A 14,559-nucleotide genomic window follows, 5' to 3' on the forward strand; every position below is an offset into this window, starting at 1 on the left:
GACATGTGAGTCACCATGCCTCAATTTACATCCAAAATCACGGCTAATCTTGGGAAAATAGCTACTAATACAGCTAGTGAAAAATCTTGGTTATATCAAGCCATAGACTTGACTCTAATCCATCTGGAAATGCTTGCTCTCTATTTACAATCATCCAGGAGTCGTTATTCTCTTCAACCCCTCATTCTTCTACCACCTCCTTTTTCTGGCAGCATTCCAACAGTTAAAAAATACTACAGATTTATTTAAATCCCATTTTCCAAAATGCAATGCAGTAATAGGAGTTTAATGAGGAACTTCATTATGTGTTCAACAGAGAGCTTTCTCACTGATCTTGCCACAAAAAAAAGAATCTTCCCCTCATTATTGGTGTCTTTCTGACTCAGCTCGGCTTTCATGTAAAAATAACACTAAGCTCACAAACTTGTGATGGAATGGCAGTTATATTAGACACAATTTTATTACCTCTTAGCAGTTATTTTTAGAAACCACAGAACAGCTTTTAACATGAGTGGCAGAGTAGCAAAGACAGAAAACATTGTTTGTAGTTGGATTTCTTTGAGGACATACAGAAGTACCAACACTTACGGGAGATGGAAACAAAGGCTTAAAAGACAACTAGTATTAACCAAGGAATGTCTAAAACATCTGTATTGATTTTCTGAACAAACCTTGTCAATTTGACATTATTTTAATTTTGAAAGTGCTGATGGGAGATTTCTTGATGTGAAAACCTGCAGCAACTCTGGCCTTCACTGCAGATCATGACAAGCCAGAACAGCATTAAATACGTTTCTCACTGCACGCTCCTGAGTATGTGTTTTAATCACTCTGAGGATTTCCTCAGTTTCTGAGGAATTGATGTCTGAGGAAGTGACAGACTAGAGATTTTTTTATGGCTGGTGCAAAACAAAACCAAAACCAAAGATATTCTGTTTCTGAAAATTTTGAATCTTGTTTCATCCAATGTGCTATGGATTTGCACACAGTGACTTTGGTGTTCACTTAACTGACATTGCAAAAGTCAAAGGCAGGCAACACTCACTTTAAGAAATTCTGTAGCAGGATGCACCAACAAACCCTTCTGTTATGTTTTGTTCCTAAGATCTTTTCAGGAAGCCAGCAAGCTAACTTCCAGGGAAAATGAAAAGACAAGAAAGGAAGACCGTAAGTGTTTCCACATATCTAACAACAAAGCACAGTTAGTGCTGTGAGGTCAAAGTAATGTGATTTCTTTGTCTGGCAGGGATGAAAAAACTGCAGGTATTTACAAGGAGAAGGAAATTAAAACCATAATTAATGAAAATCAAAATTTTAGGCATTCTTTAGGTTGTAGAGACTGAATCTTCTAATAAAATTTCCATAGGTCAGGACAGGGGGTGATATCCATAAAATACATGAGGATATTTTAAACCATAATACTAAAGACTGAATGTTAATTCATAAACCCTATTCCATAGCGTAATGTTCTTTGTATTTTTATGGCTTACTTAACATAGTGCTGTTTGAAAGTTTAACTTCTATTGGTTTTAATCTCTTTGTTAATGAAGTATCACTTTAATAGTGAACATTTTTAATTTCTTAGAGCTCACATTTAAAATGTATTTGATTTTTTTGTGGTCAATGTTAAGTTCCTAAACTTATGTTTTACTCTTAAACACAAGTTGCCTGATCTGAAAGCTTTCTGAGCACCTACAAATTTTGGTAAATTCAGTTAGATTTGTGGGTTTTTAGCAATTCTGAAAAAAATAAGTTACCATTATTTTGGTGCTTAGTGATGGATTTGAAGACCTGAATAAAGACAAGGTTGTTAAATTTTCTTAAATAAACTAATGTAAATGTACTAATCACCACGTTGTTATAGTAACAATCAGGAACTACAAAAATCAGAGAAACTCATACTTCAGAAAATTATTTTAAAGGCATAAAAATAGTAGCTGCTGCACAACAATCATTCTAGTTAGTCAACAGGCATTTAAATATAGTACTATAAGTTAAGAACCTGACTGAAAGAGTGTCATGTCAGAAGACACATCCCAGCAAATAAATTTTCCATTGCTATTATCTATTTTTGATGTAAATTTGGATTGCATTTGGGATGACTTGATATAATTTGGACATCTGTGGATAAAGCAAACAAATATTAACCACCGCCTCTTCTCCATTTTCTTCCATAGAGCTGAAATATATAATATAAAAACAAATTTCAAAAAACCCCAAACCTCCTAATCCAATGTTATCACAATAGCAGTGCTTTTTCATGAACACCCTCAAATATCCGCTTATGCACAATCTCCTTCCTCCTATTTTTCCTATCCCTTATTTTCCAGTTTTCAGTGTAACCCAATATGGTTCTTAGCCATTTCATACATTTTCTGTCATTTTTACATTCTCACCCTCAACTATTTAGACAAGACTTCTTATCAACTCCTTCTTTATACAAATCCTTATCTTAATTGATAGCATATTTTCTCATAAAGCATATCCCCACAGGTTGTGCTTGTTTTTCTTGGTTGACAGGTATGTCAAAAAGAACCTGTCTGGAATGCAGAAGAGACAGACATGTTTAGAGCAGCAAAGGAAGAGGAAGAAGGAAGACATGCTACAGACAGAAGAGACTTCTGGAGTAAGAAGGTGAGTTAAAGACAAGTAGAAGCTGAATGCAATGAGAAGTGGTGCTGCAGGCATCTGAGACTACATGAAGACAGAAGTGAGCAGCCTGACTTGGTTTCCTGTCAGTACCAGTTACAGCAGCATGCAACAGAATTAACAGTCTGCTATTTTCCATTTGTCTAAATGCAAACTTCAGAATTATATTTCTTAAATACAGGTCACTTGAATATACTTCAAAACAGTTGGATATTTCCATAGAAAATCCTTTTACCAAGACAGAAACTTGTATAGTTTCGCTGGTGAACAAGCATTAGAAATCAGAGATCAGTCAGAAGGTTTCTTGTTGCCTTGAAACTGGAAACTACCAAACCCTGGTTTATGTTGGTTCAAAATGAAGAGTATTTTAAGGAAGACATGCAAAATGAGGAATTCTATTTTCAAGGGCATGTCTGAGCTCAATTTTCATGGAAGATCCAATTATGAACATGTGGAAATGAAAAGCTTGATGCCTGTAGATCCAGTGCCACAAATGTCTATCATAGACAGTATGATTCATCCTTGGGAACCTGCTGTAAACGAGACTGCTAGGACTAAGGACACAGATTTGTCAGCACTCTTGAAATTTAGATCCCTTTAAGATCTTATCTGCTTCTCTAAAAATGTCAACAATCTCCATTTCATGTCAGTATTCACTCTAAAACTGCATTGGTCTCTCATGAAATAGGAAGAACCTTTATGTAAAAGGTCGTGTTGTACATGATTTCTTGATGTCTCTGATGATGTCCAGGTGTCCCTGCTTGAACATGGAGGTTGGACCAGGTGACCTCCAGAGGTCTAACCTCAACTATTCTGTGATTCTGAGATACAATAGGAAGGAGGTAATCCATGGTAACAAGAAGAGGTATCCATTCTCTGTCTGAGCCAGTGTTTAGGCCCTGTGTTCCAGACATCCCCAAGAAGTTAACAGAATTCAGTGCCTGCAAGAGCACACAAGTGTTCTCAGAAAGAGTGCTTGGCTTAAGCTGAAACCTTACTCCTGGTGTGGCAGAAGTCAAAAATTGCAAGTTGGAGATTGCTTCCTTTTTCTTAATAGAAAGCAACAGTAATTTTTTCTCAAGTAAAAAATAAAGGAATTCCTGAAGATATTTTTAAAGAAATAAATGTTTAACAGGCGTGTAAAACAGATGTCCTATAGAAGCTTTAGTTTCTACTAAGCAGCCAATGGTGGGATGTAGTTATGGTTACCAAATAGCTGAAGATAAGCATAGAGGTAGATGTATACTGTTTCTTTTGTCTCCTGGGGGAAAAAAATGACAGAACATAAATATTTTACAAAACTTTTCAGTCCTGCTTACATAAATTGCCTGGCATTTAAGAACCTTAAGATCTAATTAATTTTTTTTATTCCCTTCCCTTTTAAATTGGGAAGCTTTCTGCTCATATAGGCAGTTTTAAAACTATATTTTGTAAGTTATTTTTAAAATGGTAGTTTTAGTAACTCAAGAGTACCTAAAATACCTGATAGAGTACAGTGAGACTGTAAGTAAAATTAAACAGTAAAAATTCAAAAAAAGGATTTTCATAATTTTGCATTAGAACTAACAGAATAACTTCAAATTCCATTTCAGACTCACCATGTCATATTTCAAGAGTGCTGTTAACACCTGAAAAAACTTGGATAAAATCAGACACTTTTGTCAGAGTAGCTTACACGTTCTCTGCACATTTGTCAAGATAAACTATATATATTTATACTGTATGATAGCACCATATAACAAGTCATACCAAACACCATGCTTTCTTTATGCTTTATGTTTTTTTGTAGCAGGAGACTTTCAATAAATAAAAGGGCTTACCTTTAAAAATACTAGGCCAGGTGAGCAGCCTACAGAGTGCATATGGTTCATGGCACCATTGTGTATGTCCTGGTGACTTCTCTACTGTGGATTCTCTCAGGCGTTACTGACAGTGAATAAAAGCCATCAATTTGTTGTGCAACTTGTGAGCCTGCACATGAAATCTCTAGGTTTCTTGAATTACCTCCTGCATCCATGTTGGAAGGGGCTGCTGTTTGACTTCTGGAAGTGATCAGCCAGACAAGATAGGGAAGAGATATAAGGAGGCACAGACAAATAGGAAAGGGACATACTTTATGGAGAAGAGGCATATGGTAATGAAATAATGTGTCTAAGATCTTATGAGCTGTGTAAATCAGAAAAATAAGCAAACCAGACTTTGTTCCTGTGCTCTGGCCATAAAATATTTCTCACCTCTCCTACGTTTTCCCCTGAAACTTTTTCCTCCAATAGATGATTTTTTCCTTCTTATAAACATGCAATGAATGGAAATTTTATATTCTGCCTTCAACAAGTATCAGATACCTGTTAATGCTAATAAAAGCCGTGACAATCCCTTGACATTCTCCATTCCTTTGATATATAGAAAGCCCTATTTCACATGCCATCAAACATCAATATAGATGTCAACATTATCAGGTACAAAATATTCATTAAATTTCTTTTCCTGAAAAGTTTTGCAATGACTGCTATTGTTTCTGCTGCAGAAAGAGTCTGTATGATGATGGTGCTCTCTGTGATGGATGGCAGAATGTCAGGTAACTTCAACAGGCACTGACATTACAGGTGATCAAATTAATAGTGGTATGTTCATGTAGTTTGAGGTTCTGTGGCAGTGGCAGCTCTCCCTTTGACATCAGTGGTAGAACAAACCTAACCTTAGAGGATAAAAGAGACTGATCTCAGTCTTGGTGTTAGCATTAACGCCACCTCTCTCTGGCAGAACAGCCTGCACTGCTGTATAATTAATTTATAAAGATACAGTAGCCTGTTTAATCACACCAAGTGTCAATGTTGGCATTTTACTTGATCACGTAGATCCCCAAAAGACTAGAGCTTGTTTTGCTCCATGGCAGGATTTCAGTGCACAGACAGCTCTATAAATATTCCCTCAAAGCTATACTGTCTATACAAATTGCTGCGTGCTTTCAGGTGCTGTAGTATGATGTCACAGCACTTAAAGCAAGATACCAAAAGCAAGGATTGTGTTGGAGGGAAAAAGTAAACAATTTCAGGTCAAAATCAAGATTTCAGTTTTAAAAGGAACTCATCTTCAGTAAACCTGAGGAAGCAAGAAAGATGATCTTTTCAAAGGGACAGATTGAACCATCCTATGGGAATCTTATGTTGAAAGAGTTAATTTTTGCCCATTCTGCTATCTGAGCCAAACCTAAAGTTCTAACACATTTTTTACAAATGCCTTCCTCAAAGAAATTCAGCGAGATCTTCAATAGGGAAAAAAAGAGGGCGGACACTAGATTTCTTTTTCTTTATGAAAGAATACAGTATTACTGGGATGAAAAAAAAAAAAATAGCATGTGTGCATGTGTGAGACTATACTGACATTCATCCACCCAGTGACTGTTGTTTTACCCATATTTCAGTAATATGTCAATCGTTTGTCAACACTTTAAAAATACCAGGTCTATATAACCAACAATTAAGATCCTAATTGTGGGAATGTAAATTCTGCAAACATTTGATTGATTTTGTTAGAAGGAAAAAGAAGAATAACAAAAAATATTAATAATCTGTGGACTTCTTACATTTGAAAAATTCCTATTTTCTTCTAAATTTTTCAGTATTCCTGGAAAGATTTCACCTTCAAAATACTTAATAGAACTAATGTTCATATGCAATTATTCAAATTGGAACTCCAAAACACAAGAATGCATATGCAGTCAGATAAACACACCTGGAAACATATGTTTAAGTTGGTAATTACTATCCTCTTGAATAGAATGTTCATATATTGTGTGAACATCAGAGATTACTAAATTGCCTCAGTAATTTTTGCCAAATTTTTATCCACATCATCTTTTTTTGTTTTCTCTTGAGTAAAGTTTCCAAAATTAAATTATTTCAAAAGCAAGAGACTCAATAATACAAAAATAAATATAGGAACAGAAAGAAATAGAGTCTTTTTGAGACTCAATTGATTTGCTAAGATAAACATTTTCTACTCATGATAGAGTATTTTTTTTTCCAAATATCTGTTTCATTAACATGGTCCAGAGTTGAATGAAAAGAATGTATAAAAAAATGCATATATTATAAAGTAACAATGGAGAATATCTGCATCATATAGTTATACTGGAGCTCTACTCTCAGTCTATAAACTGCTGTAGTGGGTTCTAATGATATTTTTTGCATTAAACTTTGGATGTCTAATTGTTTTGTACATACCAGAGTTAATTTTTCTTTAGTCATTTTTACTTTCATTGTCCTTTGAATTACATAAATCCTGAGTTTGATGCCGAACACTTTCTTCAAGAAAGAAACCCATCCAAAATACAAAGAAAATACCACAGAGCTCACTGAAAGCAGAAATTTATGCAAGTACTACATCGTTTTTAAAACGTGTTTGGGAGGATTTTTTTTATTTAGGTAAACACAATAAATATTGGTATGAACATCTGCTGAGAGACCTCCTCAAATCCCAGATCTCTTTGTCTTTTCCTTTCTACTGTTCTTTCCTGGCCTTTATATAGTGAGGATGTATTGATATTTCTGCCTAGACAGGAGGTGGTTACATGAGTAGAGCAGGGCACAAAGCTCAAACATTTAAAGGCATTTTCATGGGGAAAAAAAAAAACCCCAAACAAAACCAAACACCAAAAGACCACCTCCTAACCCTTTTCATGTAATTATTATTTATGGAAGGTTAAGACCCAGAAATGAATAATTACAAGGAACATGTAAAGTGTAGCAAATTGATGGAGACTTGCTGCCTAATTCTTTCATAAATCCTTTATGGCTCCATTTGAAAGCCTCAAGAAAGGTGTTAAAATGCAAATATTCCCTATGGACCTTTTGTTTTCTGACAGAGATGCCCAAGGGCTTCATGATGTACCTCACAAATTAGATAAGTTTTGGTTTTGTTGATTTGGGCCAACTGAGAAATGAAACTTTTGATGTTGCTAGCAGTTGAAATGAAGGTATTTTCTTAAGATGTAGCAAAGAAACACAGCACATCTTCATAGGATTCTCCATAGAAAGTTCTCAGGTTATTTCCTCTGCATTCTGTTACACAGAGAGAAAAAACATGGCTGATCTTACAGTGCATGTGAATTTGACACCAATATGCAGTGATTTCAAGGTGTTGATGCTGAAGTGACTATGATATGAATTGGACTACCATAGGCATTCAAAGGTCTTCTTATTTTAATGATACTGAAGAGAGAATGTTTTATCCAGAAGAAACTCTGTGCAGTTCAAAGGTACATACGTCTGGTACGACTCTCGGCTTTATATTTGCAAGCTTAAAACTCTCTTTCCTTTCTTTGTTTGGTAGTGGCAGAAAGAGTGTAGCTGTAGCCCATACTTCTCCCTTTCTGCCTTTTAAGTCTTTCAAAGCAGCTGAAACAACCTTCTGCATGTCAGTCACTTGATTTTTCAGACAGCAGTGTGGTCTCTGTGGAGTAGCAGGGCAGGACTTCCCCTTGCAGCCTGTTCCTAATTTAAATGCTTGCAGAATGGCAGTCAGAATGTAACCAAGCATTTTTGACAAACACAAATCAATCACAAAGTGTGTTGCAGTGCAGGTGAAGAACAGAAGATTGTACATTTCCTTCAACTATAGTTAGTTGTATTACTATCCTATAATGTATTATGTCAGATACCTACTGTTGCTGCACTGAGCCACTGCTGGATGAAGAAGATTTCACTTGTGGTAGTTCAAATTTAATTTTTTTTGCTACCCATAAACTAAAATTCTGATGGTGACACCTTTAAAAAAAACTCAGAAATTAGGCCAGACTTCTGAATTTCGATACTAAGATAGCAGAGCAAGGTTATTAAATGATCAATTTATAGGCTTAGAGAGGAAAGTTAAGTGACAGAAAACCAGACAGCACAGACTTGCTAAGAACAAATTATGTCAAACCAATCTAATTTCCTCCTCTGACAGGATGACTGGCTCAGTCAATGAGGAAGAAGCTGCAGTTGTGCTGTATATTGACTTCAGTAAGGACATTGATAATGTCTCATGTGTCATTCTCATAAGCAACATGCAGTGCACATGAAATTACCATACAAATGATTTTAAAACTTCACTTGAGCAGAAGCTGTCAGAGATTTTTTATTAAATAAAGGCACCAATTCTCATGGAGCTCAGCAGAGGTCTATCTTAGACCTGGTTCTAATCTATACTACACAGTGTGACAGTGTAGATAATACATTTACAAAATGCGTAGATGGCACCGCAGAGGGTAGTGCAAATTCTTTAAGAACTGGCACCAGATTTAGAAATATCTTCATCAGTAGAAGAAATGATCCAAACAGACAATGAGATCCAGTGGAAAGTCGTCCTACCTTTCAGGAGAAAGCAAATGTTTAAATGCCTATATACGGTACAATTAGGTAAGAAACAATATTGTAGAAAAACTGTCTAAAAGATTTAATGAATGACAAGATAAAAATTAATTACAAATATTGAACTGTTGGATAAACTGCATTTTATTTCAGAATTATCACATTTAAAACATGGACAGAAATTATTCTGCTCTACTTAGTGCTGATGAGGCCTCACGTGACTACAATTTAAAGAAATGTAAATGTAGGCAAATCCAGGGGAGAGTAGCAGGACAAAACTTTTAGTAAGAGTGACATTTAAGAAAAGGAAGACACATTTAAATCATTTTACAAATGGGAAGATAAATGAGGAGAACATGTAGTCTTCCCCTATAGAAGATAGTATACTAAAAAGGCAAGTAAATAAATGCTTGTTCTCTGTGCTGTGCTTGCAGAGCAGGGCAATAAAATACTGACTAATAGGTAGTAAGGGAGATTTAGGAATATGTTCTAAAGATACAAAGCAGTGATTTGAACCAGCTACTGATGCAGATGTGGAATTGTTTCACTGGAGTTTTTTACAAATGGGTTTGGTATGTGCTGGCCTTTCTTATTCACTCACTTCAACATTTATGTGATTATTCAAAACATGGCTTCTTTTTTCTTGTAAATTGCATGCTTCAGGAACATATTTCACTTTACCTTTTTTGTTACAATATTTTATAGTTTCTTACAAATAAGAGGTGGCTAGATTTAAAGCTTATAGAATTTTCTCTCCACGTATCAAATGCCATTTCTAAATTCTTTGGGATACTGTGGAAAAATACAACATATCAGCAAACTATTATAACAAGAAAAAAAGAAATCAAGAGGGAAGATTTTCAAAAGTCATAGACTTTTTACACTGTTCTCGTTGTCAGAAAAGTGGTTGGCTTTATTCCCCTATCCACCACTGACCGTGTTCAGATGGTACTGGATTATGTCTTTCCCCTCACCTCATATTATTTTACACAGTAGGGTTTCTACAGCTGGGAACCATACATTGCAATTTCGTGTACAAGTTTATAGCTTGATTCCACCCACCAAGCACAAGCACACAGATTAGCTAAAAGCACTTTGAAATTTGCAAGCTTTTTCTATAATTTACAGCTATTGGGTATACTGATGAGTATAAATGTATACTGTTTTGAAACTATGTTCTTCTACTACAGAAAGAAGAAATAGTGGCTGGTGTTGGGCATAGTATATGTGTAAGCACACTCACACTGATTTTCAGTGGCACTGGGCCATCTTACACCAATGAGTAGTCCAGACTTCCCACTGAATGGCAGATTGCTGAAAATAAGGAATGTCTGCCAGAGAAAGGATGGCCACAACCTTGTCATGTTTCTTTTTTTTTTTTTCTCTAGGAATCCACTACAAGACACTGCTCAAATTGTTTTTCCTCTGCTTTGGGATACGAAACAGACCCTGCAGTCACTGTATTCCCTCAGGTCAGGTGGCCACCTCTTGGTCCTGTGGATTACCAGTGATGCCAGGTTCTCACTGATCCTGCTGCTTATTAGAGACAAAGGAGATGACAGGGCAAATCAAATTTGTTTTGGGAAAAACTGCCTTTCTGTATGGAAGAACAGAGAGAGGAGAGGCAAGGTAAAGCATTGGTAGTGTAGGGCAGGGGTAAAAGGAGTATGATGGATAGTCCACTCTGTCCCACCAAGTTGAAGTCCTCTGCAGAAGGCAGAAAGTGGTGTAGTGGAAAATCTGAGCATGGTAAGAACTCCAGGCTTATAGCGTCATGCTCACGGAGAGGTGAGGTAATGCCAAGAGCAGCCATGCCCCCAGAGACACAGCTCCTGCCATGAATATTAGTGCAGAGCAGTGTGCTGGGAGACAGTAACTTAGAACAGTGGTGATGTCTGGAGAAGCAGTGGTCAGGATGATAATTTACTCCCCTCTTCTGCTTCTCCCTTTCTTTGATCCAGTGCAAAGTAGGAAAAGAGCAGAGAGAAAGCTCCAGGAGTAGGACCTACTGTCAGTATGTCCTGCTCCCAAGCAGTAGGACTCCTATGCCTTATTGCTGGAGATGGCATACTGGCCTACAGAGGTAAACCTGCTTTTTATTTTCTCACTCACCTAGAGGCATAGTACACAGAGAAGACGATGACAGAAAAAAGTGCTTCTATAATTATGATTTATTTTAGAAAAACAATCAAGTTTGTTCAACATATAAAATATACAGTATGTTAAAGATTTGTTAATTCTTGGGAAAAAAATCTGTATTTTAAATACTGCCAATCCCAGTTCTTCCCAACCCCAAGCTTTGTTTATGTAATATTCAAAAAAACAACAGGGTGCAGGGACTGTGAATCAGAATCAGTATCAGTACCTATTTGCTACTCTGGTGGATTCTTTGTAACTTAACAATCTGAATGGTCCCAGTAGAGCAAAAGTCCCAGAATGACAAAACATGCATGTATATATGTAAAAACAATACCCCACTGAGCCTGTGAATTGAAATGAGGATAAGGAACTTGAGCAAATGAGTCTTCTTCAATGACATCAATACGCACTCAAACACTTAATCGCACTGTTTGGCGAGGGAACTAAGTTTCTTGATATTCTTCCACAGATTTTTAGAACTATGAGACTGTAATGAGTGGAAGGAAGAGAAAAACAGCTGTTAAAGTGTCCTTGAATATGCCAAGATTCCTCAGAGTTCGTGTGAAGTTTTTTTCTGTACGAGTGATTATGAGACATCTCTGATATAAAGAGTACATACAGCAAGGTTATTCACAGATATCCTCACAGTTGCAAAAGTAGTCTGAGTTACAAAAAAGTTTGATCCATTTTCTAGAGGTAAAAATAGTTTCCTCTTCCATTGAACAGATACCTTATGTGAGAGCTGAATCTTCTTTCTTCGTTCTGGTCAGCAAGGATGCTGCAAACATTGACTTTTTTTCTTTTTTTTTAAGTTTTCCAGCTTGGCTTCTGTTAAGTATACAAGAAATACTGTATCAGCCAATGGGATGGAACTCAAAGGCGCTAGAAGATAAAAAGATCCAGTTTGATGCCTGAGTTTGACATCAGTGATAAGGCATTTGTCCAAATAAGAAGGACAAGCCCATGAAAACCTCATGAAGTTCAACAAGGCCAAGTACAAAGTCCTACATCTGGTTGAGGCTATCCCAAGCGCAAATACAGGCTGGGTGGAGAATGGATTGAGAGCAACCCTGAGGAGAAAGATTTGGGGGTGTTGGTTGACAAGAAGCTCAATGTGACCCAGCAATATGCACTTGCAGCCCAGAAAGCCAACTGTATCCTAGGCTGCATCAAAAGAAGTGTGGCCAGGGTCGAGGGAGGGGATTCATGCCCTCTACTCCACTCTCATGAGACTCCACCTGGAGTACTGTGTTCAGCTCTGGGACCCCCAACATCAGGAGGACATGGACCTGTTGGAGAGAGTCCAGAGGAGGGCCATGAAGACGATCAGAGGGCTGGAGCACCTCTCCTATGAAGACAGGCTGAGAGAGGTGGGGTTGTTCAGCCTGGAGAAGAGAGGGCTCCGGGGACACCTCACAGCAGCCTCCCAGTGCCTGAAGGGGCTACAGGAAAGCTGGGGAGGGACTTTGTACAAGGGCATGTAGTGACAGGACAAGGGGAGGTGGCTTTAAACTGGAAGAGGGTAGATATATAATAGGTATAAGGAATAAATACTTCACTGTGAGGGTGGTGAGACACTGGCACTGGCTGCCCAGAGCAGCTGTGGATGTCCCATCCCTGGCAGTGCTCAAGGCCAGGCTGGATGGAGCTTTGAGCAACCTGGTCTGGTGGAAGGTGTCCCTGCCCATGGCACAGGGTGTGGAACTGGATGATCTTTAAGGTCCCTTCCAACTCAAAATATTCTATGATGATTCTACAACAAGATTATCTGACTAGAGCCCTGATTTTATCCAAATGCATATTAATATAGACTTTGCCTGAATCAGAATTTCACACACTTTGCTTTGGGATATCTGAGTAGCAAAGTGGTAGTACTGGAACATAGACTTCTTTTTTAGACCCCTGCATTCTGCATTCCGGTATCTGCATTTCAATAACTGTAAACTTCAATTGTAGCATAATTTTTCTCTAGAAAAAAAAAATTAACTCTCTTCCACATTTTTATTGTAAAATATTTACTGCCTTTTTATGGAAAATAATGTTAAATATTTTCTCTCCAAGAAGTTCTGCAGTTCCTAGAAATCACCTGCATACAACATAATTTCATCATTTCCCCCACATACTCCCAAGAGTTCAAATACAGGTGCCTGCTTTTCACACTTTGAAAGAGACTTTTACAGAGACTATTGTGCTAACATTAGTCTGTAGAGCACTCCACCCTTCCTCTATTTTTGAACTTGGCTCACTCAGCCTGATTGCTACATTCTAAACAAGATGCTAAAGAATCACAGACCAATTTTGGGCAACAGATGTTATGTGTTGGGCTTTTGATATGAATTAGAGATGCAATACTGATGCTACTTTTACTTTACAGCTCCTAGGAGTGATTCCTGGGGTTTGGACCTGAAAGCATGCTCCTCTGGCCATATACTTGTTCTCTGTGAGGACAAGGCACAGATTTGCAGCACCTTCCCTTCCACAAATCCTATTCGGTACATAAAGGAAACCAGGCCATGTGCTCAAGATGAGTGTCATTAAATGCTCCAAACAGGTACTGGTCTGGGTGACTATAAAAAACTAGGATCCTTAGCAGTAAGAATGCCATTGTATACATCAAAAAGAAAGCCTACACCTAGGTTAAGTAAATAAATTATTTTTTGTTTCTTTCTAAAGTGCTAATCTTAGGTCTTAAAATTTAGTGATCTCTTAACTCTGTTAAGAGAGGAAAGATGTATGAATTGCTGAATCAGGAATTTCAATATTAGGATAAGAGAAGATCCTGATCTAACAGAAAATGCTAAATATTTATTTCTATGTATCTTATCAATTAGTCATAATTTCTATAGATGGAAACGCCCTCTGAAACAATTTCTTGTGGTACACAGACTCTGAAGACATATTTGTTCCGTCAACAAGAACCACTGCTTGACACGTTTTTTCAGAAGACAAGATGAAAGCAAGTTGGACCACTGCTAATACCTGCCAGTTTGTTGCAGCACTTCTGGAAACAGTTTTATTCTTCTGCCAACTGAAGAAGGTGGCATGACCTTGTGTGTTCCTGTTCAGGAGTATCAGAAGAGTTGTGCTCAGCTTATGAAGAGAAAACTGTGTTTAAGAGAAGTTTGGAGCATTGCTTTGACAGTTTTCTAATGTAATGAGAGGAGTTAAATCATGCAGGAAGTTTGAGAATAGCATTTTGATTCCTACTGAAAAGATAGTAATTATGATGAGTGTGAATTTTGCCTTCTTTTCTAAGTTACGGTTACACTGATGCAGTTTTTCTCAGTGCTGCTGTCTCATCTGGAGGTCAAATGCTGTGTGGCAAGAGATTTTTAGACTCACTTCGTAGTCTGGAGTCTTGAAAAGGAGAAGCAGTACCAGTGAAAGTGGGCTGCAGCAAGTACACAAGAACATTTAC

At 37.2% G+C, this 14,559-nt stretch overlaps 1 long non-coding RNA gene across 1 annotated transcript; it reads left to right on the top strand.

Annotated features, from left to right (window-relative positions):
- Positions 1-1,031: 1,031 nt before the first annotated feature.
- Positions 1,032-5,022, top strand: LOC130144753 (uncharacterized). Its single transcript, XR_008820232.1, has 2 exons — positions 1,032-1,167; positions 2,521-5,022. It is a non-coding gene; the product is annotated as an uncharacterized LOC130144753 (long non-coding RNA).
- The last annotated feature ends 9,537 nt before the right edge of the window (positions 5,023-14,559 follow it).

Source organism: Falco biarmicus, chromosome 2, assembly GCF_023638135.1.
Source record: "Falco biarmicus isolate bFalBia1 chromosome 2, bFalBia1.pri, whole genome shotgun sequence".
NCBI lineage: Eukaryota > Metazoa > Chordata > Aves > Falconiformes > Falconidae > Falco > Falco biarmicus.